The following is a 27,562-nucleotide window of genomic DNA, read 5'->3' as shown; positions in this document are numbered from 1 at the left end:
GGTTTTTTTCTTACAACCAACCACTTTTTGCTTCCCATATAACAAGACAAGAGAAAAAGAAGTGTAAGGAAACTCACACACATGGAGCTAGATCCACCAAACCAGGAGGACAGTTTTGCACCAGTTTGCTGGGCCAAAGCTGACCTTAAAACTGGAGTGGCTGGCACTGCTGGGCTTCTGCCCCGTTTCAGGAATCTTCGAGCAGTTGCCGCAGCAGTTTGTCCTCCTTCCCCTGCCATCAGCACAGGGGCCGGTGGCCAGAGCCACTTTACTCCTGGCTGGTGTCCAACTGCTAGAGCAGCTGGCCCCTTGAGGCTGCTGGCAATCAGTGAAAATCAAATCATCCCTTTGCTGTGAACTAGGGCTGGAGTGAACTGATGCTGGGAAAGCACAGAGTTGGTATATTGTTCCTTCTTGGCCAGAAACATAGATCAGCATTTTCAGACAACTGCTTTCTGCCTCAAGAGGTGTTTCAGTCTGCTTTAGTGCTTTAGAAACTTCACATTTAGAAACACACATTTAGTCTTATTATAATGAAACTGGAGAGATTAAAAGCTTGTAAGAGAAATCAGGTCAAAGTTTCATGTAGTTTGATTCCAGTAAAATTATTCTGAATCAAAATTTAATCTAAGGAGATAAAAAGACATCAATGTTTACATGGTAGGATGAAACACTTTCTGGAATAACTTTCGTAGGGGGAAACAGAGGAGAATGTGGCCATGCATAGGCATCTCCTTGTTCTAGTGCTGGTCAGATCGGGTTTCTTTTTCACACAAACAACAATAGAGATGTGTTCTAGTGTCAGGCCATATATACAGGACTTTGAAAAAAAACCAATTCTGATCTGACTTTCACTTACCTGGAAAGTCTGTCAGAGATCCAGTGCAGGGGCAGAGCTGATCACAACATGCTTAATAGGCAGAAACTCCAGCCCTGCCTCCCTGTCTCCCAGAGCACTTGACAGATGAGAGAGTACTTTATTCCTTTTGCCTCTTGCGTGGCTTTTTTCCCCCTGCCACACCTAAAGAATAGGGAAAGAGAAAAATAGTGTTTTGTATCAGACTTCTAGCGTCATCCATTTCTGTTACACTGAGACCCTCTGTTGACTCTGCTCTGTGACATCTTTTGTCGGTTCCCTGCCCTATCTACGTAAATCTAAGTCAATGTTTCCAGAGAAAATGCTTAATAACTTCAAAGAGTTATTGCTTCTGGCTTTGTCTGTGCACAGTACAGCAGAGTGAAGAATAAAGAACAGACACAGAATGACCCAACCCCAGTATTTGTATCGAAGACTATAAAGCGATGCTTGTCCAAGAAAATGCAGTTTCTTTGGCAAACATGTTGATGTCAGTAATACATGTGATTATTAAAATCCCCAGAGAGACAGGGCACTTTCTAAGGAACAGTTTTCCACATCAGGTTTCAGGTGGTGAGAACCTGGTGCTTTGACTCATGAATGAGCTGAAAGTACAAATTCACTGTGAATTGATTTAGTGGTCTGTCAGCGAATATAACCAGAGCAGCATGAGCTTCACTGCACCTCCACAATTTGGTTCACTTCTTTCCATCTTTTGAGATGTGTATTGCTTTACTGGCCTTTGCTGCCATGAGATTTATCTTTAGCTTCCCCAATTCTTCCTCTCTAGTTGAAGGCTTGCCAGTTGAGGCAAGCAGGTATTCCACACATGATGATTCCACACATTCCACATGTATTTTTGAGGATTGATTGGTGTGATGAAGTATTGCAATTTGAAACAGTAATTTCTTTCTAACCGGTGAAGTTCAGAGGGAATCACAGACACTTTCCATCTGCTTGCATTCCTACAGTAACAGGCTGTCTTTGCAAGACTGGTTACATTTCTACAGAAAGGATAACAACAAAGGCCCTACAACCGAGATACCCTGCACAGAAGCAGTAGCACATGCCCCTGGGATTCCACAAATGGGGAATTCTTGTTAAGATAATAACAGCACAGTCCTGTGTACCTTGCCTAGACAGATCTAATGCTTGGGGATGCTGACTTCTGCTGAGTGCCTCAGTGAGTGAGAGGGGATCTCTGCAATGTGTGTAAGTACCTGAAGGGGGGATATCAGGGGATGGCCCAGGCTCTGCTCAGTGGTGCTAAGCGATAGGATGAGGCAATGGGCAGAAACTGATGCACAGGAAGTTCCACCTGAACATGGGGAAGAACTTTTTTACTGTGCAGGTGACCACACACTGGAACAGGTTGCCCAGAGAGGGTGTGGAGTCTCCCTCACTGGAGATATTCCAGAAGCATCTCGTCACAACCCAGTGCAATGTGCTCTGGGATGACCCTGCTTGAGCACAGAGGTTGGACCTCTGTGGGCTAAATTCCCAAATGTTTTCTATTTATCTACCATCCTCCAATACTGTCCATGCTGTTGTAGCAACCAGTGCCACCTTTTCTGATCTGAGCCACAAGGCTCTCATTCTAACCATTTGCTGCTGATTTAGAAGTTGGCCTTTGTGCAAGCACTGATGATAGCTTTGCCACTTGCATCATGTTTTATGCATAGTACAACTGTCACAATGTACCTCGTTGCAATGAAGCAAATGTCATTGCCACAGAATTCAGCCTTTTTTTAATCCCTTTCAGAGACTGCTGCTCCTGTTAATATACTTATTATAAATGGAATTAAAACACTCAGAGCTGAAACAGGGCCTTGGTAGTTCTGAAGAAATGGGGAAATTCTCCCTGTCTCAACATTTACACACAGACCAAGTAGAAATACAGTATTTGGATGGGAATCCTAATCAGTTGCTTGTACAATCCAATAGCCATAATACCTGTCTGCTGCTCAGCATGACATCCACCTTATTCACAGATGCATTGCCTTGAGAATCTTCCAAAAGTTGGATTGGAGGCTTGAAAAAGGGAGAGAAAGGGAGAACCCTCAGCTTTGTTACCTCTGCCTCCCACAGAAAACTCAGTACAAACATTACATTTGGACTGCCTTGCGTTGACTGCTGATTGATTGCTAAATTCACTACTGGCATCTCTAGCTAAACACATGCAGGGAAGACTCTGGCCCTCTATTTTGAAGGCTCACCCAACTGTGCATGCATGAAATTGGAACAGCAGCAGTAATTTGGCTTCCTCTGGCTCTTTCAGTTTCTTTCTGGGTAGACCTCAACTGCCTCTTAGAGAGATTTGCTGCTGCTAATTTTTTTTAACAGACCATCTGTCTCATTTTGTATTCTAGAGCATTTTTCCCCATTTCTTGTCATGTTTCCAGCAGAGGAAGAAGTTAGTTGGACTGCTCGTGTTGTAGGTAGTTAGCATACTGCTGTTCTGTTTCTGGTGCAGCAGAAAAGGGAAAGGGCCACCCTTTCAACGTTCCCTTTCTCTGAGAAGGAAATCCTTCAGTCCGCTTAGCAGGGAAACATCTTCACAGCTCCGCCAACAAGTTCACTTACACTGAAGACATTGCAAACCACTCCTGTAAGGCCTTAGGAGCAGACTGGCACTAGCACAAGTAGGAGAAAGGAGACAGAGACTTATTTTAACCCCTAAGGAGAGTATAACTCTTACTGTTGTGATGCCCAGTTAGTTGGATCACATCAAGAACAACATTTTTGCTGCAGATCTTTTATAATCACAGAATTGTGGAATGACCTAAGTTGAAAGGGACCTTAAAGATCATCTCATTCCAACCCTGCTACCGTGGACAGGCACACCTCCCACTGGACCAGGATGCTCAGAGCTCCATCCAACCTGGCCTTAAACATTTCCAGGGTGGGGAAATGTTCTCTCTCCAGCTTCTGTGGAAAACCTGTTCCAGTACCTCATCACCCTCAAGGGGAAGATTTTGTTCCTAATATCTAATCTAAACCTACTCTCTGTCAGTTTGAAACCATTCCCCCTTGTCCTGTCACTACAGGCCCTTGTAAATAGTCTCTCTCCATCTTTCTTGTTGGCTCCCTCCAGGTACTGGAAAGCCAGAGTTAGGTCACCCTGAAGCCTTCCTTTGTCCCAGGCACAGCAGGGATACAACAAAATACTCTCTGAAGTGTGGAGCACAGCTGGAGAGATTTTAAGCAGTGCTGCATGCTGCACTTTCAAGCCACAGGTGTCATCAAAACTGGAGACAGGCAGAAAATATTTTTATTTCTGTATATATCTGGTTCTGACACTCATATGCTTAACTGTTCCCAGCTAAAGCAGAAAGGAAAGCTGCTTATAGAACAAACACTGTGGATTCTCCATTCCATACCAAAAAATTTGAAATGTGCAAGACTTGAGAGAAGTGAAAACATGGAATAACTTACTACTGAGGTAAGGCCATACAGTAGATTTTATTGTGAGTCCTTCACAGAAATCCAGGAAGATTTAAAGGCTAGTAATAATCTTCATTTGGTTTCAGATACCAGGTGTTGCTGTTTCTCTGAAAGATTTGCACAGACTCCTCTACATTGGAGAGAAGGATGATTTTCTGGAACATGAGTAATCATTTTAGAAATCCACTTTAGAGTAAGTTGACCTACTCCCTAGAAGTTCGTATTTTCTTTAATTACACCGTTTAAATTACTAACACTTTTGTAGATATCCTTGCTGCATTGTTCTCATTTGACCAGCTAAGTCCACCCTAAAGAAACTGTTGGAAGAGTCAGGAATAATCACTTAGGAAGCCATTAGGATTTGGCAAGAAAAGGAAGGCACAGGGATGCTAATGGAGTGATTAGTGCTCTGATTCATCGGGTATTGGGATTATCACATTTGTGATATCTATTTGCAAGACAGAGCCCCATCACAGGTCACCACCCTCTGGCCCTGATTTCACCAGTCTCAGAATCATAGAAGAGCCTGGGTTTGAAGGGATCTTAAAGATCATCTCATTCCAATCCCCTAGGGTGAACAAGGACATCTTCTGCTAGACCAGGTTGCTCAAAGCCCCATCCAGCCTGTCCTTGAACACTTCCAGGGATGGGGCATCTACAGCTTCTCAGAGCAGCCCATTCTAGTACCTCATTACCCTCACAGGGAAGAATTTATATCTAATCTAAACCTGGTCTCTCAGTTTGAATCCATTACCCCTTGTCCTGTCACTATATGTTCTTGATCGCTGAGGAAATTTTGAGCCTGCCTGACCTGCCCAGAGCATCCTGAGGCTTTGGACATAAAGAAACAGGACATGAGACTACTACTAATAAAGAATACACGTGGTAGCAGGGCTGAGTCCCACAGAGGACTGTAGAAAACCGTATTCCACAGTATGTGTCAGGCCTGTGTGCAACATATGAAAAAAAGATGCCAAATCAAGAATTACAGTTCATTGCTTTGCAAATGTTTACAAACACAGAGTAGGATGCACTGACGACTGGGGGATTCTTTATAGGAGCAATAGAAAGTGTTTCTGCAGGGTAGTTTCTGCAGGAGAAAAGGAGGCTCAGGGGTGACCTCATTGCCCTCCTGAAAGGAGGGTGTAGCCAGGTCTGGGTTGGCCTCCTCTCCCAAGCAACTAGTGACAGGATGAGAGGACATGGCCTCAAGCTGTGTTCATGTTGGACATCAGAAGGAATTTCTTCATGGAAACGGTTGTTAAACATTGGAATGGGCTGTCCAGGGAGCTGGTGGAGTCACCACCTCTGAAGGTGTTCAAGAAATGACTGGATGTGGTACTTAGTGCCCTGATCTAGTTGGCAAGATGGTGATTGGTCAAAGGTTGGACTAAATGATCTTGGAGGTCTTTTCCAACCTAAATGATTCTGTGATCATAGGAATCCTAATATAAAAACAAGTGAAACATTCACTAACTGAGCACAAACGTAAAAGGTTCATGGTGCCAAAAATGGTGCTTACAAATAATTTATTTTTATTGCAGGATGGTACTGTTTCTCTGAAATATAGGTAATGGGACAAAAAAACCAGAAAGACATTAAATTTGTACCATTATGAGGAAAGCCGAACAATACCAGGTTCAAGTGTATCTGTCTGCTCTTTCTGATCAGAAGGTACACTTCTGGAAGGGCAGTTCATGCTTTTCAGGACACAGGTGAATTTTCAAAGGACTAAATACCAGAGAAACTGTAGTCCTACCACAGATTCATAATTTATGCCTTTATAAAATTTCTTCTGCTTAATTTTATTTTCTTCTAAGAAAGATGACATCAAAAGAGAACACTTCATAATGTTGGCATTGGGCTATATAACCTCCAAACCCAAACAACCTTACAATTTATTTTGTCTTATATTTCTACAATACTTACAGGGGAAAATTAGCTGATGTCATTTATGCTGCCTAAATTATTACCAGGGCTCTGGTTGTCATCTTATGAAACCACCCCACGAGTTTAATTATTTTTTTAAATCATTTTGGAAAACACCAACTCCAGGGACTACCATTTGGATTTATTTATTTCACTGAAAAATTCAACAGCTTGATAGGATTGATTGAACATGATGAATACAGAAATAACCTGCTTTCTCTTTTGGGAAAAGTAGTGAAAACAGCAACAGGTAGCTTTGAAATTGTGAGCAATACTGAGATGCCAGTTCTAAAACTATCAGACACATAAATGAATGAGCATGTTTAAATACTGTGTAGCAGAAATTAAATGTCACAGGAGAGAAATGAAGCCAGCAAGTTGTTTCTCTGTGATGTAGCTAACCATTGTACCTTAAAAGCATTGATGTGTAAAACTGTTCAGCGTTCATGGGTTTTTAAGTCTTAATAGTCAACTTGGGGTTTTAACTCTGCTGAGGTACTGTAGCAGAAAGTGCAGAATTAAACTGGCTGAAAACAATTCAAGGGACAGTTTGGAGTCGATGTCTTAACAAAATAGGGTTAACACTGCAGATTGGTGGCTTGTGTATCAGCGGGTGTGAGCAAAATCAAAATGCTACTTGCCCAAAGAAAGGAGGCGGTTTTGGCCTTCATCCATTTCTATAAAAACTGTATAACTCTATCTATGAGAGGCCAGCCCGAGCTGAAACTTCCCATAAACTGATTAGTGCCATGGTCAAGAGGCACCTGGCAGACTTATCATCTACTGAAAACACAGAGATAATTTTTTCTTCATCTACAAATGGATGCAAATTGAATGTTAAACTGGAATAGTCACTGGGGACTTGGAGAGTGAAAAAATAGATAAGAGAAACTAAAATAAAAGTGCCTGACAGGATTTTTCATTTCTGAGAGCCAACAGTACTTCATGATGGGTAACAAAGGAACAGATGTGTCGTAATAGGTTGTTTCATGGTTGAAAAGCATTAATTTCTTGGCTGGACACACTAGAGAGGAGCTGGCAACATCTCTTGCAAAGTCAAGAAAGAAGAGTCAAAAGCAACACTGGACCAATGTGGCCACAAGAGCTGGAACAGCTGGAGGCAATGAACTGGTTACCACAAGCCGATGGTCTGGTCCGAGCTCTGGGGACTGGGAGAGGCAACCAGCAACATCCCATAAACTGCTGGAACACCACAGGGGAGCTTATTGACAGTGTTATGAAGGAAGGTGTTTCATTGGAGCATGACTAACTTTGGGCTTGGAAAAATGGGGCAAGTCTCCACCCTACGAGGACTAAGCTGCTCCTACAGAAAACATGGGCCACAGGCAGTAAAGCCACAGCTCCTTAGTTAAGTGCTGGACTTGGAGTGCAGAGCTGAGCTCAGACAGATCCACACTGACATAATATGGGGCAACTTGGGGTAGCATAAAACCAGACACTTCTGCTACCACAGGTGTATACCTGTGTCCCTGCTCATGTGGTTTCACAGGCTTAATATCAATATGACTAAAAGATAATTAAAGTAACAACACTAAGATGCATTTAGGAAATGGCAAAAGGTAAAAGACAAAAACTTCTAGTAATAGTAAATGATCACAGAATCATGGGATGCGTTGGATTGGGTTGGAAGGGACCTGGAAGGGACCTTAAAGATCATCTAGTTTCAACCCATAATAAAGTATTTATTTTCATAGGTATATAATTTTCTTTCAAGTTAAATGTGGCCATGGGGAAATAACTGCCTATATACAGAGGTATATTTTATTAAAGTGTTATTAGTTTAAATTTGCCTGCTTTTTATCAAATTTATATCCACGCAGATACAGTTTGCATTTTATTTACAGAAGCGTATCGATTTTGCTGGTTCCTAAAAGGCACTTGGAAGACACGGTAATGGAATGGGGAGCTGCTTTTTCTTGCAGATCAATTAGCATGAATTTCGTGGACTGTATAAAATGGACACAATTACAAAGCTCAGCATATTCTTATGGCTCCTCGTGTAGCAGCACCAACCCCTGAGCTACTTAACATCGGTGACATACTTGCTGGGAGCGCTAGCGAAGAAGTGAACCATCAAACACAGTTTTTTGGCAGACTCTTACACAGCCTAACTGAATTAATTCTGCTGATTATACCACCTGCAGTATTTACTTGATGAAATACAGGCAGGGAAAGCTGCTGCACATATCCCTCTTATGAGTGCAGTGCTCCCCAGAATGGATGCCCCAGTTCAGCCACTGCCATGGGTCGGCCAGCACTCATTTGCTTAATTATTCTTCTTCATTTTCTCCAGCCTTTTATGTATTTGTGCATAAACAGGCTGAATTATTCTTGTGAAATACTAGCTGTGACGTTTATATCTCCCCCTTTTTTTTGATGTTGTTTACCAGATTGTTTGACCAGATTGGTTCACACAAAACAATTACATCTTCAGTTTGTTCAATGAATGTTAATTTCCATGATCTTTCTGGTGACTTTGTGTTACCAGCTTGTGATTGATCATTATGGTAACATTTTGGATGCTTGGCTACATGACAGACTTTGATAACTTTGTGACCAAAATTATAGAAAAATGAGTTTTTACAATTGAATTACTAAACTTAAGGGCTGCTAAACATTTTTAAACATTGATCACAGCAAAATTTTGGCAATGCCATTAGATTTTCTACTGAATTGGGTATTTTCATAAGTTTCTGATTTTCTCATATTTTTGAATGAAATTAAATATACTAGACAGATTTTTTTCTTCATTTAAAAAAGAAAAAAAGAACAGAGAATCCCCAGTCCTCAAAATTCTGATTCAGGAGGGAAACCCTGCTGCTTCATGCAAATTGTTGTTTGTTCTGCTGCCTGATCTCTACTAGGAAGTGATCACCTCAAACTGTATCTCCCTTCATCCACTATGAACAAGATTTGAGTATCAGCTCAGCAAATGAGAAGACTGCAATATTTCATAGGAAATAAGAAGTAGAGAGGAAGTCCAGGGAGCACCAAAAAAACCCTCAAACAACTCCCTCCCACCAATGTCGGGAAAACAAATAGAAAATGTTAAACCAGAATTTTCTAAAATAAATCCAGTATTTAGATTTTAATGGTGAAATTTTAATATTATTTTCTATTATTTGAGCATCTCTGTCAGTGATATTAGTTGTATATTTTGCTTTCACAATCCTGTGACTAGCATTTGGCAAATGAAGTTGTTTACTTTTAATAGCATTTATTGATTATAACTCATATCTGAAAACACAAGAGAAGATATAATTCTATTTGGATATGTACAAATTTCTTGAAACAGAGGCTGAGAGACTTTTGTTGTGCTGGCACATCCATGTGTTTTCTCTAGACTCATTCACATGGTCAGTCTTTGGGTGCTTATTGCTGGGCCATTAAAGCCACATCCATGACCTTCCCAGGGTAACACAGACTTTCTCATCCAACCTGCCAACTGCTTCAGTTTATGTTGATACCTGACAACTGTGAAAGTATAATTATGTACATAGAATCATTGAATGGTTTGGGTTTGAAAAGACCTTAAAGATCATCTCATTCTAAATCCCCTGCCATGGGCGGGTGCACCTTCGGCTATCCCAGGTTGCTCAGAGCCCCATCCAACCTGGCCTTGATCACTTCCAGGGATGGGGTAGCCACAGCTTCTCTGGGAAGTCTGTACCAAGGCCTCACCACTCTCACAGGGAAGAGGTTTTTTTTAATACCTGATCAAAACTTACTCTCTTTCCATCCCCTTGTCCTATCACTCAGGCTCTTGTAAACAGTCTCTCTCCATGTTTCTTGTAGGCTCCCTTCAGCTACTAGAAGGCCACAATTTGGTCACCCCAAATCCTTCTCTCCTTCAGGTTGAACAAATCTCTCAGCCTTTCCTCATAGGAGAGACGCATCATCCCTCTAATCATGTGTGTAACAGGAACATCGTATTTAAATATTTACGACATATAGTTATTTCACAGTTTAAATTTATCTTTTCTGAGAAACAAAAGAGTAGAATAGTTTGATAACCTATTTTTCTAACATTGTGATGTCTACAAAAGAGGGTCACAGGTTGCTCATATATCAAAGTGATGTTTTATTCATCATTATTTTACAACATTTTAAAGTTACTGGTATCAAGAGGATGAGTGCTTTTGAAGAGAAGATGATCTTAAAATTCCCCTGTTTGTCCCAATTTTATTTACCTGTAGTTGTTTTTTCAAATTGTGCATAAGCAATATGAAGAATTGCTGCTACCTTTACTCAATCAATCTCTGACATATGACTTTTTCGGACATGTCTACCACATTCTTGGTGAGAATAACTGAGATTTTTGAGAGTGTAAATTTGGCAAAAAATTTTTTTAAATCCAAATTTTATTTTACCCTGTTTAACTGAAGGTGTTTTCCTCTCCTTCCTCCTCTTCCTCATCTTGATCACATGATGTTCACAGTCCACTTTTGCAAATGTTTCTCAAAAAATATTTTCAGCCTCAACACACATGAACTACACAATTGAGTAATGCTGTGATGGGAAGCACTAAATTAGCAAATTAAGGAAGGTGAAATAATTATTTTTTCACTAGAATTTACCAAAGCTTAACACTCCTAAATCTGGGAAATTTTTTACATTTAATTTTTGTTATACCCCTCATATCAGCCTTTCCTCTTGCTTGGCCTGAGTAGTGCAGTATGCCTCCTAATTTTGGTATAGAAATAGCTGTCAAATAAACATTTCACTTCTGAAATTTTGTTGATTAGTTTGGCATTTGGGGAGACAATAATTCCTTAATATGAAAATACACCTAGATTATTCTTTCTGAGACAAGACAAAGAAGCAGTGGTTCGCTTTTTGCCATTTGACTGGCAAGGCAAATGCTTCAGATTTAACTAAGAGAGACCTTTGTGTCTTGTTTCCTGTTTTATCTAATTTAATTTCGCTGACTTACAAGTCAACATTTTTAAAGCACTGGTGGTTTGTTTAGTTTTTTTAAGCCAGCTTTGATACTTTAAAAGGCACCAGATATGTCTGATCAAAGACATTCTTATGCAGGGTGGTATTAAAAAGTCAGTAAGTTTAGTTTCCTTTATAGTGTTGTGTTTCTTCAGAGTGATCAGAAATATGGGCTTTTACACTGAAATTTTTTTGAGAAAGGAAAAGAAAACTTTTAAATAGCCCTTGTTCTTTTTTGTTATGGACTTACAACCAAGATAGCAGGTGCCTAACAGAAGGTCAAAGCAACATGCTGGAAGTGCAACTGGACAGCATAATATATGTAATAATAACTTTCTATAATTATAATAATATTGGAGGACAATCAATGAGTTTCATACACTAATTTTATTCTTGTGCAAAAGCAATAGCTTCTCTGATAATAAATTAGCACAAGCTCATTACAGCTAAAAAGTAGCTGTCTATTTCAGGATTTGATGGTTTTTTTCCTCTATTCTACTTTCTTGCAATATCTGAGTCTACATGGATTAGCAGCAGAATTCCTAAGAAAACACTTATGCTTTCTCTATCTACTTAAAGCTTCACAATGCTGCATTTTAAGGAGATTATTTCATACTAGTGGAATAAATCTTATTCAGATTTATATTGTAATGAAAATACTTAGTTTACACATGGAGGGAAATACCTGAAAATACTGATATCTGGTTCTTATGATGGCAGTGGGGCAGAGAGAAGGAAGGAAAACTATTCCTTTAAGTATTGGAGTTAAAGGAAACTTCTTGGATTTTTAGATATTCCTTGTCCTGGCCCTGGTTGTACAATTAAGTCACTTAGGAGTTTTTTCTCTTTGGAAGAACGTTTAAAGTGTAGTATATTGGCCCAGCAATTGACATGCAATGTCTTGCACTGGATTTTTTCCTTTTAAATTCTGTCCAAATTTGCACATGTGAGTGAAACAATTATAACTAAAAAGTAAAGTAGGTCAGAATAATTATTTACCCCTGAAATTTAGAGTAGGAATACATCACTTCCTGTACTATATTTCTTAAAATGATTGTGAATGTACCTGATTTTATAGGTGTATCATTAATGTACTGCTCTTAATTTACAACTCCTCTTCTCCTCTCCCATTTTGCACAAGTTTGTTCAGGAGAACTGCAAAATTGATATTTAGATTGTTTCAAGATGCTAAGTTAACCCACTCTGAGCAGTCTATGGATCCCATATTCAACTTTGGATAGCACAGCACAGCTGTCAGGCTTAGACTGACAGCTTAAGTTTGTGATTTAAGGTCAACTCCTCCTTAATCTGCAGAAAAAATCTCCAAGACTTTTTCTTATCTCACTCTGTTTATATCATTCAGTCCCAACCTGTTCTACTTGACACAGTACGGTCTAAGTCCTGCTCAGCAGCTACAGAATAGACCCTACTGACAAAATTCGAGACAGTTTTGTCTGGTGAAAGGTTTTCTTTGTTTCATTTTATATTTGAGGAAAAAAAAAAAAATCATCCCTTCTTACTAGGTACTGGTCTTTTCTCAGTACTTTCTCTTGGTTAGAAAGTATAAGGGTGCAAACATGTAGAGCTTTATCCCTCCCTGGCTATTCCAGCCCTGCAGCCAAAAACATCTGTAGTCCTATCTTGCTGAAAGCCAGAGAAGTCAGCCAGTGTGATTTCTGATGATTCAGGAGGCAAGGCAGAAAACACAGACTTTTCACTGCCTGCTTTCCTTGAGGGATTGCTGTATCCCAGAAAAGAGTGCGTACTTATACACCCCTTTAGCGTGCGGCCTTGCTTTCAGTTCTTCCTGTGCTCTCCCGTGTGACTTGATGCAGGCACTGGCTAGAAATCAGAACTCCTCCTCTTCTGTGAATCTACCTATAATTATATCCAAAATAAGAAATTCAAAATGCTCTGTAGTTCTACTTTCCACCCAAACAGGTGTGGTCTCAAACTGAACGTCAAAGTACTTCCAGGGGTCGAGAGGAGCACATAGCACAGATTTTATTTTCACCTGACAGCTGTACCAGTTTCTCCCAGGAAGCAAAAGGAGCGTGAGAAGGTGGAGAGAGACATCTGAAGAGAACCTCTCCCTTCCAAAGGGCTCTGGAACCCCAAGCCCTCAGAGGAACTGGAACAAAATTGCACCTGGATTTTCACTGTCAGATCCTGAACTCAAAGACCTGGGCCGAGATTTTCAGAAGAATTCAATAACTCTGAAAGTGCTAGAGAGGGCTTGGATTTCTACAAAGTGCTGAGTGCCATTCCTCAGAAAATCAATTGCCTCTACAGCGCTTCAAGCCAGGCATATAAAATATAAGAACTCCAAATCACTAGTTGGTCTTAAAAAGTCTTGGCTCTGAAGCCTGCCAAGTCAGCACCTTCTTTGCCTACTTGTAAAAGCAGCCAAAGAAAGGAAATAGATGAGCCATCAGCTCTGAGTATAATTTCTACTGATTCAGTTCTTAGTTCATGAGTTAGCTGGAAGGGAAAAAGGGAGGCATATGAAGAGAATGTTTTAGTTCTCATAGGGAGATATCCAAATGCCTTTAAAACAATAAATAAAACCCTTGTTAGAGGAGTAGTTACCTCTTCTGTACACTTATATGGAAAAGGAATTAAATAAATTTTAATTGCTAAACACATAAACGCAGTATATTAATTATGTGGTTTCCAATTGTAGTAAATGATGCATCAGCATTTTTTGTTTTATACCTTTTTCACTGATGACAGCTAGTAATGGGCTTTCAGGCTCAGTGTAGGCTCCAAACGCTGGGAGTAGCAGGTTGGGAAAAGCAGCCAAGAAATCTTTTGACATTAAAAAGCAGAGCTCTGCCACTAATTATGTTAAAAGTCAAGTTTGAAATTGCAAGTAGATGGTCCAGGCAGCAAAGTGAATGTGGTAAAAACCATAACACAAGACACTGGGGACTGAGACTCTTCTATAAACCAGAACATAACCCCACTCTTCCTTGACTAAAAAGGTGCTCCAAATCAAACTTGTACTGTCTAGTTGAGAGGGGTTTGGTGGAGGACTAACTTGCCCAGGCTCAGAGTGAACAAGGAAGTGACATAAGCTGGACATGAAAATCAAAGGAGACACCACTTTGCATGTCAGATCATCCCCACCTCATGGCACAGGTTGAAATTCCTTGGTAACTCAGCTGACTCTGGCCTGCCAGAAGATGGTGGATTTCTCTGGTTATATCATAATGATGGCTCACAAAAGAGACTTGTCTCTCTTTCTATCTAATATGTGGTAAAAACACCTTAAAATGTTCATGTACATACCTGTCAGAGAAGTTTTATTTTGGCAAAGAATCTTGCTTTTATTTTTTTCTCCCATGCATTTTTTTTTTTAATCTGCAGCCCAAGTGAAGCCTTAAAAGATGTTCTTCAATAACCTCACTAGCTGACATTGAACCCAGAAATCAAGTGGAATTCTTGCCCAACTTCTCTCCACGAGGATTTGGAGTCACCCAGGCAGAGGAGAAGAAAACTTCTCATCACGCAGAAATATGTTGGTTCAGTTACCACACTTCATCCTGGAGACACATCATCCCAGGGTTCCCTCAGCTTCTGCTTACTCCCGACACACTGCTGCAAATTACAGCTTTAATCCCTACATCTCTAGATAATTTGGGCTTTCAACCTTCCATTTTGTGTCCAGTCTGTCAGTTAGAGTTACCCAGGACCCCAACAAGGAGCTGGTTCTTTTTCTATGCTTGAGTGCTGATTAACATTTATTGAATATATTTATTCTCTTTCCTTGCTGGTTCACCAGAATTTAGGACAACTGGGGAATTCTGGCCTGAGACTGTCCAACTTTTCCTCACTTCTCCGCAAGTAGAGTCTGGCTGCCGTATGCAGGAAAATGGGTCTGCTAGGCAATACAACCCTGTTCAGACACTTGGGACTGAAATCCACAGCAGCATGACTGAGTAAGGAGTTATCTAATTAAATTAAACAATTTATGCTTGGAAGGAGGAGTATTTGAACTCCAATTCCATTTGAGGGACACGTGGCTTGGAACTACTGGGTCATAAATACATCTACAGCTGGTGACAGCACTTACAGTGACTACTTTTTTAAAAAATAAATCTGAGTCATTGGAACATTTTTTCTTTGCCAGAGGTAATTCAAACCTACAGATTTCAGGAGAATAGTCTGGACAATACCAAAAGAGCTCTGTGGGTTCATTCTGTCAGTTGCTGTTTCTCAGTCTGCTGTCTGTTTTTTCTGGTTGACTTTTTTGATTGCACAATCAAAGAGCTGATTCCAAATTTTCTGGAAACAGAAACAAAATTAAAACTTATCGTAACTGCAACTCCATGGCTCAAACATCTCCTAGGAGGTGGCAGGCTCCTGGGTTGTGGTCATCGTTATCCTTGGCGGTGAGATGCTTTTACTGAAACCATCAGATTTTGTGATTATTGCCTGTGGACATCTATAAGACCACAGTAAAATCTAAATTCTGTATTCCCTTTGTTCCTTCAATAGTTCATCTAACAATGGTCCCAGTAAGTTTTTCTTCTTTCTGCTGCTTGTCTGCTTCTTAAAATAATTCAGAACATGGACATCTAGACTCACATACCTAATAGCTTTCTCTCTCTCTCTCTCTCTCTCTCTCTCTGCATTCTATAATCTGACATGTGCAAGAAACCCCTCAATTAAATATAAAAGCTGAACTATATAGCCGTGTTGAAAGAACAAAGAGCATTTTATGTGGACAGGGAGATCAATTTGTTTCAATGGTAAACAGAAATTTTATCTTTAGCTCATGGCCTTGGTTTTATAAAGCATGCCTTGGAAAGAAAGGGCAACATTTTCTGAGCTTTCTAAAAATAAAAAAAAAAACAACAAAAGTTTCAAAACTTGTTCTTTCCCTGAAAGAAGAGCAAATGACTTCACATTGGTAGCTTTCATTTAATGGGACTAAAAAAAAAGTTCTGTCCTCACAATATGGATGAAATGCATTGGAAAGGGTTTGTAATCAGCTTTGTCAGGGAAGTACAAATATGAAGTCAATGGCCTGCAGAAGTACATGAAAGCAGTATCATCCAAACTGCAGTGCACATGACAATCACTTCACCAGGGCAGGCTGGGGTCTGCCACAACATAGACCATGGACCACCACCTGCTCCTTATGGCAAAGGCCGATCCACACTCATCAGTTTGTACCTGCATCAAAACCTGTGCCCAGTATCACCTGCTGGGGTGTGTGGCTGTGTAGGGGGTCTCAAAACAGGTGGCACAAACCTGAATATTGGTCACATGCCAAATTTACTTCCAGTCACGTAATACCTGCTACAACAGGTGAGGAAGGTGTGGCTGTACCCTCAGCAAAGACCTGGGGAACTTGTGCACTTCTGTGGTTTGGCTGTCACTCCAAAAAATCCACAAGTATCCAGGGCACTGCCATGGCCACTCCAGAGCTCTCACCCTACGCTCTGCACAGTTTTCTGAGGAGCTCTAGGAGCCTGCTCAGTGTATCACACCAGGCACTGTTTTACCTCTCTGTCTTCCTGTAGCTGAAACATTTGCTCAGTAAGAGACTGCTAAGGATATGCTGTAATATTGCCCTCCTGTTTTCCCCTACACCTCCCAGGAAAGAAAGCAAGAAAAAAACCCCCACCATCAAACACTGGATTAGACTTTTTTATGCAAACAAAGCTTTTACATTGCACTTGTGTCAGTGTAGCTGTAAATGTCTGAAAGGATTCAACCTGATGGTAAAGATGAAAGTATAACAGTTGGGACAACCTGCTACCATGTGAATGCCTCAGGTTCAGGCCATGCTTTTCTGCATATTTTCCTGGCATACAAGAGGGGAATAAAAAGCAGAGCTTCTACTAATATATCCAACTTACTAGAAATGCAACTACAATTAGTGTGGGAGCACTCCATTCCTGAGGGGAATCTGGTTTTGAAAGGAAATCTGGGAATAGGCCAAAGATATGTTAAGGTAACGTATTGGGAGAAGAAAGTGGATGTCTTTCCAACACATTTATTACCCTATTCTGTCTTATTCAGAAAAGGTGAAGAGAGTTGTCCATGTCTAATCAATACCATACTTCTCACTGTCTTGAAAGGATTGGATTATATTTAGAATTTCTGTATGGATCCCACACTATCTTTCTTCAGAAACACCATCCCCTATATCAACATGTCAATTGAGAGCACAGGGGTATGATAAACCTCTTCGTCTGGCGTGCCTGGCAAGGCTCCAGGTGAATAATACACTAAATATGATACTGCTTTGTTCTCAGGAGTATGTGACCACAAAGCTCCTGGGGCGAAGAGGAACATTATCAGCTTAACAAGTGATGCTTATCTCTGATGAAGCTGCCGCCAGAATTTTTAGGTCACATTTTCAAGTGCTTTTCCTTTCAGATGAAGCACAAAATATTAAAATGCACATCAAAGAGTCCCTCACTTTAAACAATGGGCGAATCCTGCTTCTATTTTCCTGGGATTGCTGTGTTTCTAACCTGGTCCATACTTGGTCCTTACTTGCTTTATCTCATTGTTGGGATTCAATGGACAAATCAAATGGAACTGACCACTAAGTCCCTCAGAGGGGCTGTTAGTGGTATGAAGTGAAATGGTCTTTCAGAAGAAAGAGCTTCTTAAAGAGACTATGTGAAGAGTATGACCATCACTACTGAGCAAAATGAGGCAGAATCAGGGACAGTTGTCTTAACGTTGTAAAAAAAGAGGCATCAGCTGCTTTCAGTGTTTCTTTTCCTAACAAAGGTATGACAGGGAATTCACAGAGAAAGATATATGCTAATTCTCCAATAGGACATTGATTGACACTGCTTGACTGGTCTGAATTCATAGATTAGAAGGGGAAAGAACATCCTGCAGAGGGTGCATGGGTAGGTGTTTCATTCTCCTTTCTTCCTGCCTCTAAGAGGCAAAGCAAGAACTGTGCTCTTCCTGGTGGTCTCAGGGGAACTCTCAATGACAACGTAGTGCCTTGGAATTTACTCTCACTGCATTCAATTTGTTTCTCACTTGAGAAACATAAGTCACTGGCACAGGTGAGTGTCCTCCAGGAGGTGGGAGACCTTCAAGTGCCTGAACTCCTCCTGCAGGCAGTCTTTTCCAATCAGCTATCTGTTTCCTTCTTCGAGACTAGAAATCATTGGCCAAACCAATAGTTTCTGAGAAGTCACTCACCAAATATTCCACCATACCTGCTGTAATATCTCATATAATAGAAAATGCAGAGCAGGTCCAATAACCTTTAAATACATTTCAGTTCAATGGTGTCTTACCCTCAGCATGACTCTGTAGTGACCATTCTTGTGATATGCAACTACAACTTTAATTCTAGCCAGTGCAAGGAGTTAGGGTTTTGTGGGCTATCAGAGGAGAAGATAAATGTGATCTACTCAAACAGTAGTGAAAAAAACTGTTGACAAATTACAGAAGCCTTCATACATGATTGTTCCAAATTAGCGAACTAATTGACTTACAGCAATTTAGATAACAATATCCACCTGGTCACATGACTATGGTCTATGTCGCTATGGAAGGTCATGCTTCATTCTGAAGGTTGTATTAAGCCTTGCCATAATAATAATAAAGTATCTTTATTACATGGAAATTATAAATAGAATCACCAGTCCACCACACTACATACAGAAGGGTCTTTTACCTTCCTTCCTCAGAGAATGAAGCCCAGACATGCAATATCATATTCTGGATCTCATATTGACTTCATTTGTTTGAAGGGAATTGCCTGGGTTGTGTCAATTCCAGCATTTCCCATGTTTGTTATCCATAGCAAGACCCAAATTTTGCCACCAACTAAAATGGAAGCTGGAATCTGAAATCTGAACTAAACTAAAAGGGGAAATTCCTGAATTTTTATCCCTCTTTTTTTTTTTCCTTGTAGTTTCCATGTGCTTTTAATGGATTTATTTTCTGTGTTTTTCCCATTTTCCTTTTGAACCCATCTTAAAATTTTAAAACCTCATTCTTCTATGACAAGGACATTCCCAAACACACCAGTCACTGCACAAAGATTTATCTCCTTTCATTTTTAACACACTGAAACTAGAAATGGTTTCATAGTAATGCTCCTGATGAAGCTTTCTAAATGTGACTTGACCCCTTTATAACCTTATTTCTTTTTCTTCCATGTCTTAAAAATTGTCAATGCCATAGTTTTAATTAAAATATATTTTTTCAGTTACTCTCTGAGGGAATTTTTCCTTTAAGAGTCTCAATTCCTATATTTGTTCAGAGGACTGTGAGTGGATGGAAACACCTGGGCAGAGAGAGCTCTGATTCTTCGAGTCCCAAACACTGAGCATAGTTAATGTCTTTCTAGCCACAAGAATGATACTTCAGTCATATATGTGACTCACTGCTTCCTCCAAAGACATGAATGATTTGAATATACTGTTGGCTGAGCTTTAAACTGATCAGCTTGTGGAATACATATGTATATAAGAGAAAAATTACCCCTTGGAATTACATGACTGAAAGGGAAGGAGTGAAACTGTACCAATTTACATACGATGAATACCTGATTTATGCACAGTGCCTGGATCAAAACCTGCTCTGATTTTCAGCCCAGACAGGAAATTGATTTACATCAGTTTAACATAAGTTGGAATTTGACTCTATTTGTTTTCTGCTGGAAAATTTCAATGCTCATTCACCAGGATGCTGCACTAGGTACACTCACTAACAACGTTGTAAAATGTTTTTTAAATGCTACAAATACAAAAGCTAACGTTTTATCCTCATTTTACACTCATGTAGGAGTTTTCATAATGCAAAGTGCATCCCTGAATCTAACCCTTTCAGATATTTTGTTTGTATGTTTGTTTGTTTTACTGTGTTATTCTTGTAGTAAACCCCCGGAATTTTAGTAAATGCAAAATGCTGTGGGAATGTTTTCAGATTCTAATTTGAGAGCAGATGTTAAAATGAATATTTTAAAATCCATAAAATGGTATTAAACAGCATCTTCCTTTTATTTACCTTTCCAGTATGATGTAAAATTTGTTTTGGTAGCTGAAACTGTTGCCAACAGTATTTTGGACTTAGAATTCTGCAGTCTGAGTTCACGGTTCTGTAGTGATCAATAAATCTCATTTGAGGCAAGGATGACTTTCTAAATGTACAGATGTATGTACAATGTAGCCTTGATATCTTGTTAAAATCTCTACATTTAGATGAACAAGTATTAGGACAGCATATCCACATCTGCTTGGATGTAGTAGGGCTACAAGTTTCTTTCTCTTAGATGTAAACTAAAAGAAAACTAAGAAACTGGGCCTCACCTCCACTAAAACACATCTACTTTCTTCCATTTAATTAGTCCCTGCAAAGTAAGTAAAAGCAGTCATTTGAATCCAACTGGCACAGTACTGCCAGCTGCCAAGGATAAGACATTTCCCAGTGTTGTAATCAGAGTTTCTGAGGAAAAAGAAGATATTTTTGTGCTTATTTTCCTCTAGTACAATCTACTGCAATATTTTTGAGTCTGAGAACTCCAGCATAGATCTGTGTTCTTTATGGTCCTAAAATTAATTAAAAAAGCAATTTTCTGGCTTTAGATGGGACCTTCCCTTTGATACTATCACTTCCTCTCTGAAAAGACTGATTTTCATTCATATCTATTTTAACTTCAGTACTGACCCAGATATTAGATGATGCTTTGTGGAAAGATCATTCTATATTAACTTGTTTCAGGAGACTTCAAGGAATCTGGTGCTCAAAACTGTCTTATGTGAGACTTGTGATACGATGAATGTTGGAAGTCCTGTGTTCCTAAAACACACAGGAGCCAAAGGTTTGGCCACTTCCTTATAGAAATCACTGTATAAATGCATAAAATATGCATTCATATTCTCTGAGATTCTGTAGTCCTTCTTTGTATTCCCTCATTTTTTGTATTTCCCCTTTGGTTTCTTTCCCTGCCTCACTCTGCACTGTGTCAGCTTCTCTCCCCAGATCATCACTCATTCCTGCCAGGGAAGGAACAATCATCAGCTCCTGCTGAGAGGCGTCATCTCAGCCAGCGCACAAGGAAGGAACTAGGGGGAAACAGGCAGAGTTCCCCTGTTCCCAAACACTCCCTTCATACAACACACAGCAAAGCAACAACCTGCACTCTGTCCAAACACAAATGTATAGCTCTGCAGTTTGAAATGATATTCCTTGCCTACCCTCCCTGCCGAGACCTCTGCACAAAGAGTTGTTCTTTCAAATACAGATTCATCAATATTTATCAGCAGGGCTACTGCCAAAGCAAACCTTGAAAAAAAAGTTTAGCCAGATGATCCAATTGCCTCATGTTAGCAGTGAGCTCAAACACACAGCTGTGCAAAAACTGAAAGGTATTTTCAGAGAGGCTATAATTTAGGCAGCATTATCTTAAGGGATTTCTAAGCTCATGAGAAGCGTGATTTGTGTACATAGCATGAGGGATTTGCATAGATAACACATAAATCTATTAGGAATCTGCAGCACACATAGCCAGTCTTGCAACGCTGGAAAAGCTGGGTGGCAGGGACCACACATTTTGACTGGGGAGGGTTGAATTCATGGATAGGGGGTGAAAAGTATAAATCAGTCAGCAGTCATTCTATGATCTGCTTGAAGACAAGAGTGTACCAAGATGTGATAAGATTTCTTTTCTTCATTTTTAGCTAGCAAGGTTTTATTTCAATCTCTTGTGTGGTAATTAAGTTGAAGTAGAGCTTGGCACATCTAGCTGGCAGAAACAGATTATTTGTTTGGAGGAGGCATTCACAAAATCAATATGAATCCATTTGTGAAAGTGGAGTAATTTAGAGAAATACCCACTATCCTCATTTCAGTTCTGCCTGTTTACTGAAAACACAGCATGGAAAGAATTGGAAAGGCAATATACGCTTAAACACCTACCTTTAAGAACTTGCCAGACAAAAGATTGTGTAGTTATTAACAAGCAAATTTTTTCCTGGATCCAATAACTTCCTTCCTTTATACCAAAAAAGGCTTTCAAGCAGTTTAAGTGAAAATACTTCATGTGGAATCCTGTCATAAATACTTTGATGAGTTAAACTTTATTCTTTAAATTTATATTCCTCCAACTTTAATTTTTTTGGAGGGGGACATCTGACTTTGAGTCTGATACCTAGTTCATCCTAGAGGTTTTCAAAATAGTGACTTATAGATAGAAAAACCTTTGCAAGAGTCACACATTTACAAATACAAATTAATATTGTGCAAAGTTTCGTTGAAATACATTAATATGGTCTTTCACTAGGCATGTTGCTTGGCATTAGACAGGTCTAACCTCACATTCTGTAGAGTACATAAGGATTAAGGCACAGCTTATACCATCACGAAAAAAAATCAAATCTGTGTATTTGTAAACACTATCACATGGAAAAATTTGGCCACAGGACACATGGACACACAGCTGAACTTGTGCAAAGTCATCCTGATCACACAGAAGCTGGATCTTTCCATTGGCTTAACATCAGCTTCAGGAAAACTGGTATTTGGTCTGCTGTAATAAATAGGTAAGGGTAAATGGTAAAGGGTCTGGAGCACAAGTCCTATGAGGAGCAGATGAGGGAGCTGGGGATTGTTTAACCTGGAGAAAAGGAGGCTCAGAGGGGACATTATTGCCCTCTACAAAATACCTGAAAGGAGGTTGCAGCCAGGAGAAGAGGAAAGGACCTCAAGGTTCACCACGGCAGGTTTAAGCTGGATTTTAGTAAAAATTTCTTCATGGAAAGAGTTGCCAAGCATTGGAACAGGCTGCCCAGGGAAGTGGTGGAGTCACCATGCCTTGAGGTATTTAAAAGACGTGTAGATGTGACACTTAGGACATGGTTTAGTGGTGGACTTGGCAGTGTTGGGCTGATGATTGGATTTGATGGTCTTAAAGGTCTTTTCCAACCTAAATGATTTTGTGATTCTATGATTTTGGCTCAAAGCCCTTAGGTAGGATTTATTGCATGTTAGCCATGGCTTAACTCCGATATTTCACAATAACTTGTCTTCAGCTGTGAAATCAGAAGAAGCCTCTATTTTGACAGCACTACCCTTTACCTCCTTTTCCCTCTGACTTCCCTGGCTGTACACCCAGAAAACTGCATTGAGCAGCCATCATATAAATGCAGTCAGTGAACTGACCTGAGAACTGAATTAAAAACCACCTGTTCTGCTAATTCAGTTATTTTTGATGGAGACCTGTGGTTCAGTTCACTCTCTGGACCTGGACAGCTACAGTGAGACAACTCACACCACAGAAGGGCAACCGGGGCAAACAAAGGGTGTGCATTTCTCCCTTTGCCCACAGAAGACACTTTGGCAGTCAGTCCCTCTGTGCCAGCACAGCAAGTAATAAGCTGCCACAGACTTCCAGTGACTGTAGGAGAACTCTTCATAGTCTTAAAAGTCACCCACCTGATTGCACTGCTGTCTAGTTTTTGATATTTCAAGGAATTCTTCAAACTTCCTGTGTTTGGCTTCATGGGCAGATTGTCTCATTAAGGTTTAATTAGGTTAACAGTAATCCATCAGGGATAAGGTAAAGATTCAGTAATTCTGTAGTATACAGCTTACCTTCTTTCCTGTAGCAGCACAATCCTCCTGACCTGTACTTTGACTACATACCTCTCACGGTTTTGAAATACATTCTCTAAGAAAGCAGATGCTTGAGCTGTGACTTTTACCTGGTTGCTATTACCCCTGTGTCAGAAGGTACACCCAATGCAGGACTGTCTGGAGAGACCATGGAATGAGAGAATCACAGAATGCCTTGTGTCAGAAAGGACCTCAGAGATCATGTCTTCCAACCCCCCTGCTGTGAGCAGGGCCACCCTCCAGTAGACCACATTGCTCAGAGCTCCATCCAGCCTGGCCTTGAACACTGCCAGGGATGGGCCATCCACATCTTCTCTGGGCAACCTGTTCCTGTGCCTCATAACCCTCACGGTAAAAAATTTCTTCCCAATATCTGGTCTAAACCCTCTGTCAGTTTGAAGCCATTCCCCTTTGCCCTGCCACTACATGCTCTTATAAATAGTCTATAAAAGGAGTTTTTAGCTCCCTTTTTTTGGACAGTTTAAACTAGGCAAGTGGAGAGAGCTAATGTTCACTCATTTTACATGAACTCACATAAATGACCAGAGCAGGAAAGGAAACAACTTCTCTTAGGTTCAAAAGCCTAGAGTTTGAAAGTTTCAGACTACTCTGAAGTGTACTGTCTCTATTCAAGTGAACATGGAGACTCAGGAGCAAGGATATATGGGGAAGACAAATCCTCTTGGATCTGTCTTTCAGCCACATACACTTTGCCTGGCATTGCAGCTCTCAGGACAACCTGGCCCTTGACAAAGTTATACACTGATCTACAGACGGACAAGTTTTCCTTACTGCTTCTAAAACTGCATGTGAAGCAATGGTAATAAGCTGTAGATTTGCTCAAGTCCTTATCCCATATGGGCAGTAAATGAAACAACTCTTTTAGTCCCATCAGTAAGAGAGAAATGATGCGAAAAGTGATTTCTTGTGTACTCTTCAAGAGTTGTCTGAGCTGTGACCTATTCTCTTGCTATTCTATCTTGAAACTTGTAAATAAACCAAAGCCTTCTCAAGCAATTAACATTGCAGTGTATTCTGTACGCTGTCCTTAACTTATCCCTCTGTGGATCAAGTGTCTAAAATGGGACATTCTAATTGATGGAATCACAGAGTTGACATGACCATCTCTGTTCTGAAATAATTTTTTTACCTTCTTTTTTCTTGTGGCTGTGGTGGATCTTGTGGAACTTCATTTAATCTGAAAAATGTTTTGGTTTAGTCCTATTAACATTAACTTGGCATCCCAAGTTTCTTCATTGTCAATACACTCTGATTCTTACTTATAAGTGAACTTATAAGGTATGACCACTATAAGGTTTCTAAAGATGAATTTAAATGTGTAACTAAAATTCACCTTTATTAAGCTGAAGAGCTGAAAAAGAGGACGCCGGACTTTATGCTTCTGATGATTTTCAGGGAAATCCATACCGAACAAAGAAGAATTCAGAAAACAGGACAGAATAGTCATCTAGTGCAGACTGATGTTGTCCAGAGGCACATCCTTCCCTAAGCATGCATTCCTATGGTCTTGGACTGACTTAGTAACTATGGTTCAGTGCTCTACTGATTCGACTATATTACTTCTGGCTCTGCTGCAAGATGGAAATGCTCCCACCTCCTTTCATTTTAATTTCTGTCAAATTGCCAGTCCCGTTTTTTGCTGCACTAAATTGTTATTCCAATCTCTGTTGAAAGACAGTGAAAATAAGACTTGTGGGAATCCGCAGCAACACTTATGAAAAGCAGGATGCAGAAATTCTTATAATTGATACATGAGAAAATTCCCTGAAAATATTCAGTAAATGGTGTAAAAGTAAGAAATATGGGCATTTGTCATGCTTATGCTAAAGCTCATGTAACTCATTCAGTCAGGAATTCAAAAATTTGTGAACTTTTAAAAAAGTGTATTCTCTTTCTGCTTAAATCATTAGCATAGATCATGCTATTCTAATTACCTATGGTAGAATGCAAACAAAATATGCAGTTTCCTATTCTCTTTCTCATATTCCACCAATACAGATTTGCAAATTCACTCTGGCAGAATACCAGGTGTCCCATTGTGTAAAGATGTTTTTAGTCATAAGGTGAATGAAAAGTTCAATTTCCTGTTGCTATTTTTCCCATTATTTGTTTGTAGTATCATATTTTGCTTTATGCTGCTCTTTCCCACAGCATGCTTACACAATAGCCCATCTGCAATGCATAACTAATGACAGGCAAGGTGTTTCATTAGAGTGGGCCTCAGTTATAATATCCTTACTTAGCAAACAGAAATACCCTATTTTATCAGTTTATTTACTGGTACTGATTTCCTCCTTACTAGGTTACAATTAATGGAAAATACAATCTCTTGTATCCCTCTTGCAGGAGACACTAATCCTGTGACATCTGAAAGACTGCTTGATACCACACAGTAAAACGTACAGTAACCAGTGATTTTACTCCCTTCCAAACTCTTAGATAGCCACTTCTTGTCACAAGTTGATGTGGCCTCTGGTGGCAAGTCCTGAATTTCCTCTCTATGAATCTTCTTTTTCTATCCACTGTCCCCCTCCAGAAATGCTTCCCCTCTATGAGCAGCGTTGTTACCAATAACAATGTTATTACCAGATTAATGACATTGTTAACCAGGTTAACTAACAATTGTTACCAGGTTAACCAGCCTTTAAGAGATAATTTTTTTAAAAAAACTTTGCAGCAAAAATCTGCAGTGGAAAACCTCTCCCAGTCAACCACAGCCAAAATAAGCTGTTACTTTCTGTCTCTTGCTCTTGCTGTGCTCAACCACATCATGTGAAGGAAGGAGACAGATTTTTAAATTTTTAATTTTTAATTTTTAGAATTCAACATTTTTTTTGTGATAGAGATGCCCAAGGCTTTAGTTAAAATATTTTCATTCACTTTGCAGTATGTCAGACTGAAAAGAATGGCTTGGGCCCTCAAGTTGAGCTCGTTACATTTGCAGAAGGAAAAAAAAAGGGATGTGAAGTACAGATAGAGCCACAAGGTGCCATTTAGCACTCCTGTAATTTTTTCCCCTTCTGCAAGCATTCTAGGAATCACAAAAGACTAAAACCTTATTACAAACTTAAATATAATATCTAAAGTGGGAATATCTAAGATATCTGTCATTGGCAAAGGTTTTAAGAATACTGTAATAGGAATTCCGTTCAGAGTAAGTATTTCGTATTCCTAGGAAGTGAACCTTGATCTGTTGTGGGACAGCAAATTCCCTGTTTTTGACCCAAACACTCATGAAAAGTTCTCTTACAGTGCATTCATGTGTTGAAGAACACTGGAGAAAGAGGGCCACTGCCTGTAACTGTGCAGATGCTGCCTATATCTACAGGACTGGTAAAGTGTTTGCACAGCTACAGTGTAACTGTATGGTGGAAGGAGACCTCACGACTCAAGTTTCGTCTAGTTTTGAAAGCTAGATGGATAGGCATGGAGGGGGCAAACACAGTTTTCCCAGGCTGCTTTATCCAGTAACCAGGGTGTCTGGCTCCATCACATACCTGCCCTACAGACAACATGAATCATCTTCCGGGATGCCTTCCAGCACAGAAGTCGACATTTCTTTTCACTGACAGAGAAAAAACAACCAGCAAACTAAACTGTGCTGTCACTCCTCTGCCTCCAATACCCTTTGTTTCCCTTTAGGTCCCTTGGTTGCTAAATCTTCCTTTCAATTTCTCTACAATTTTTTAGACAGAAACGTCAATAGAAATCTGTGCTTATTTGTAAGGGCAAAATAAATAAATA

Source organism: Corapipo altera, unplaced genomic scaffold (genome assembly GCF_003945725.1).
Source record: "Corapipo altera isolate COAL_440 unplaced genomic scaffold, ASM394572v1 58, whole genome shotgun sequence".
Lineage (NCBI taxonomy): Eukaryota > Metazoa > Chordata > Aves > Passeriformes > Pipridae > Corapipo > Corapipo altera.
Note: the sequence above shows the minus strand (reverse complement) of the source record.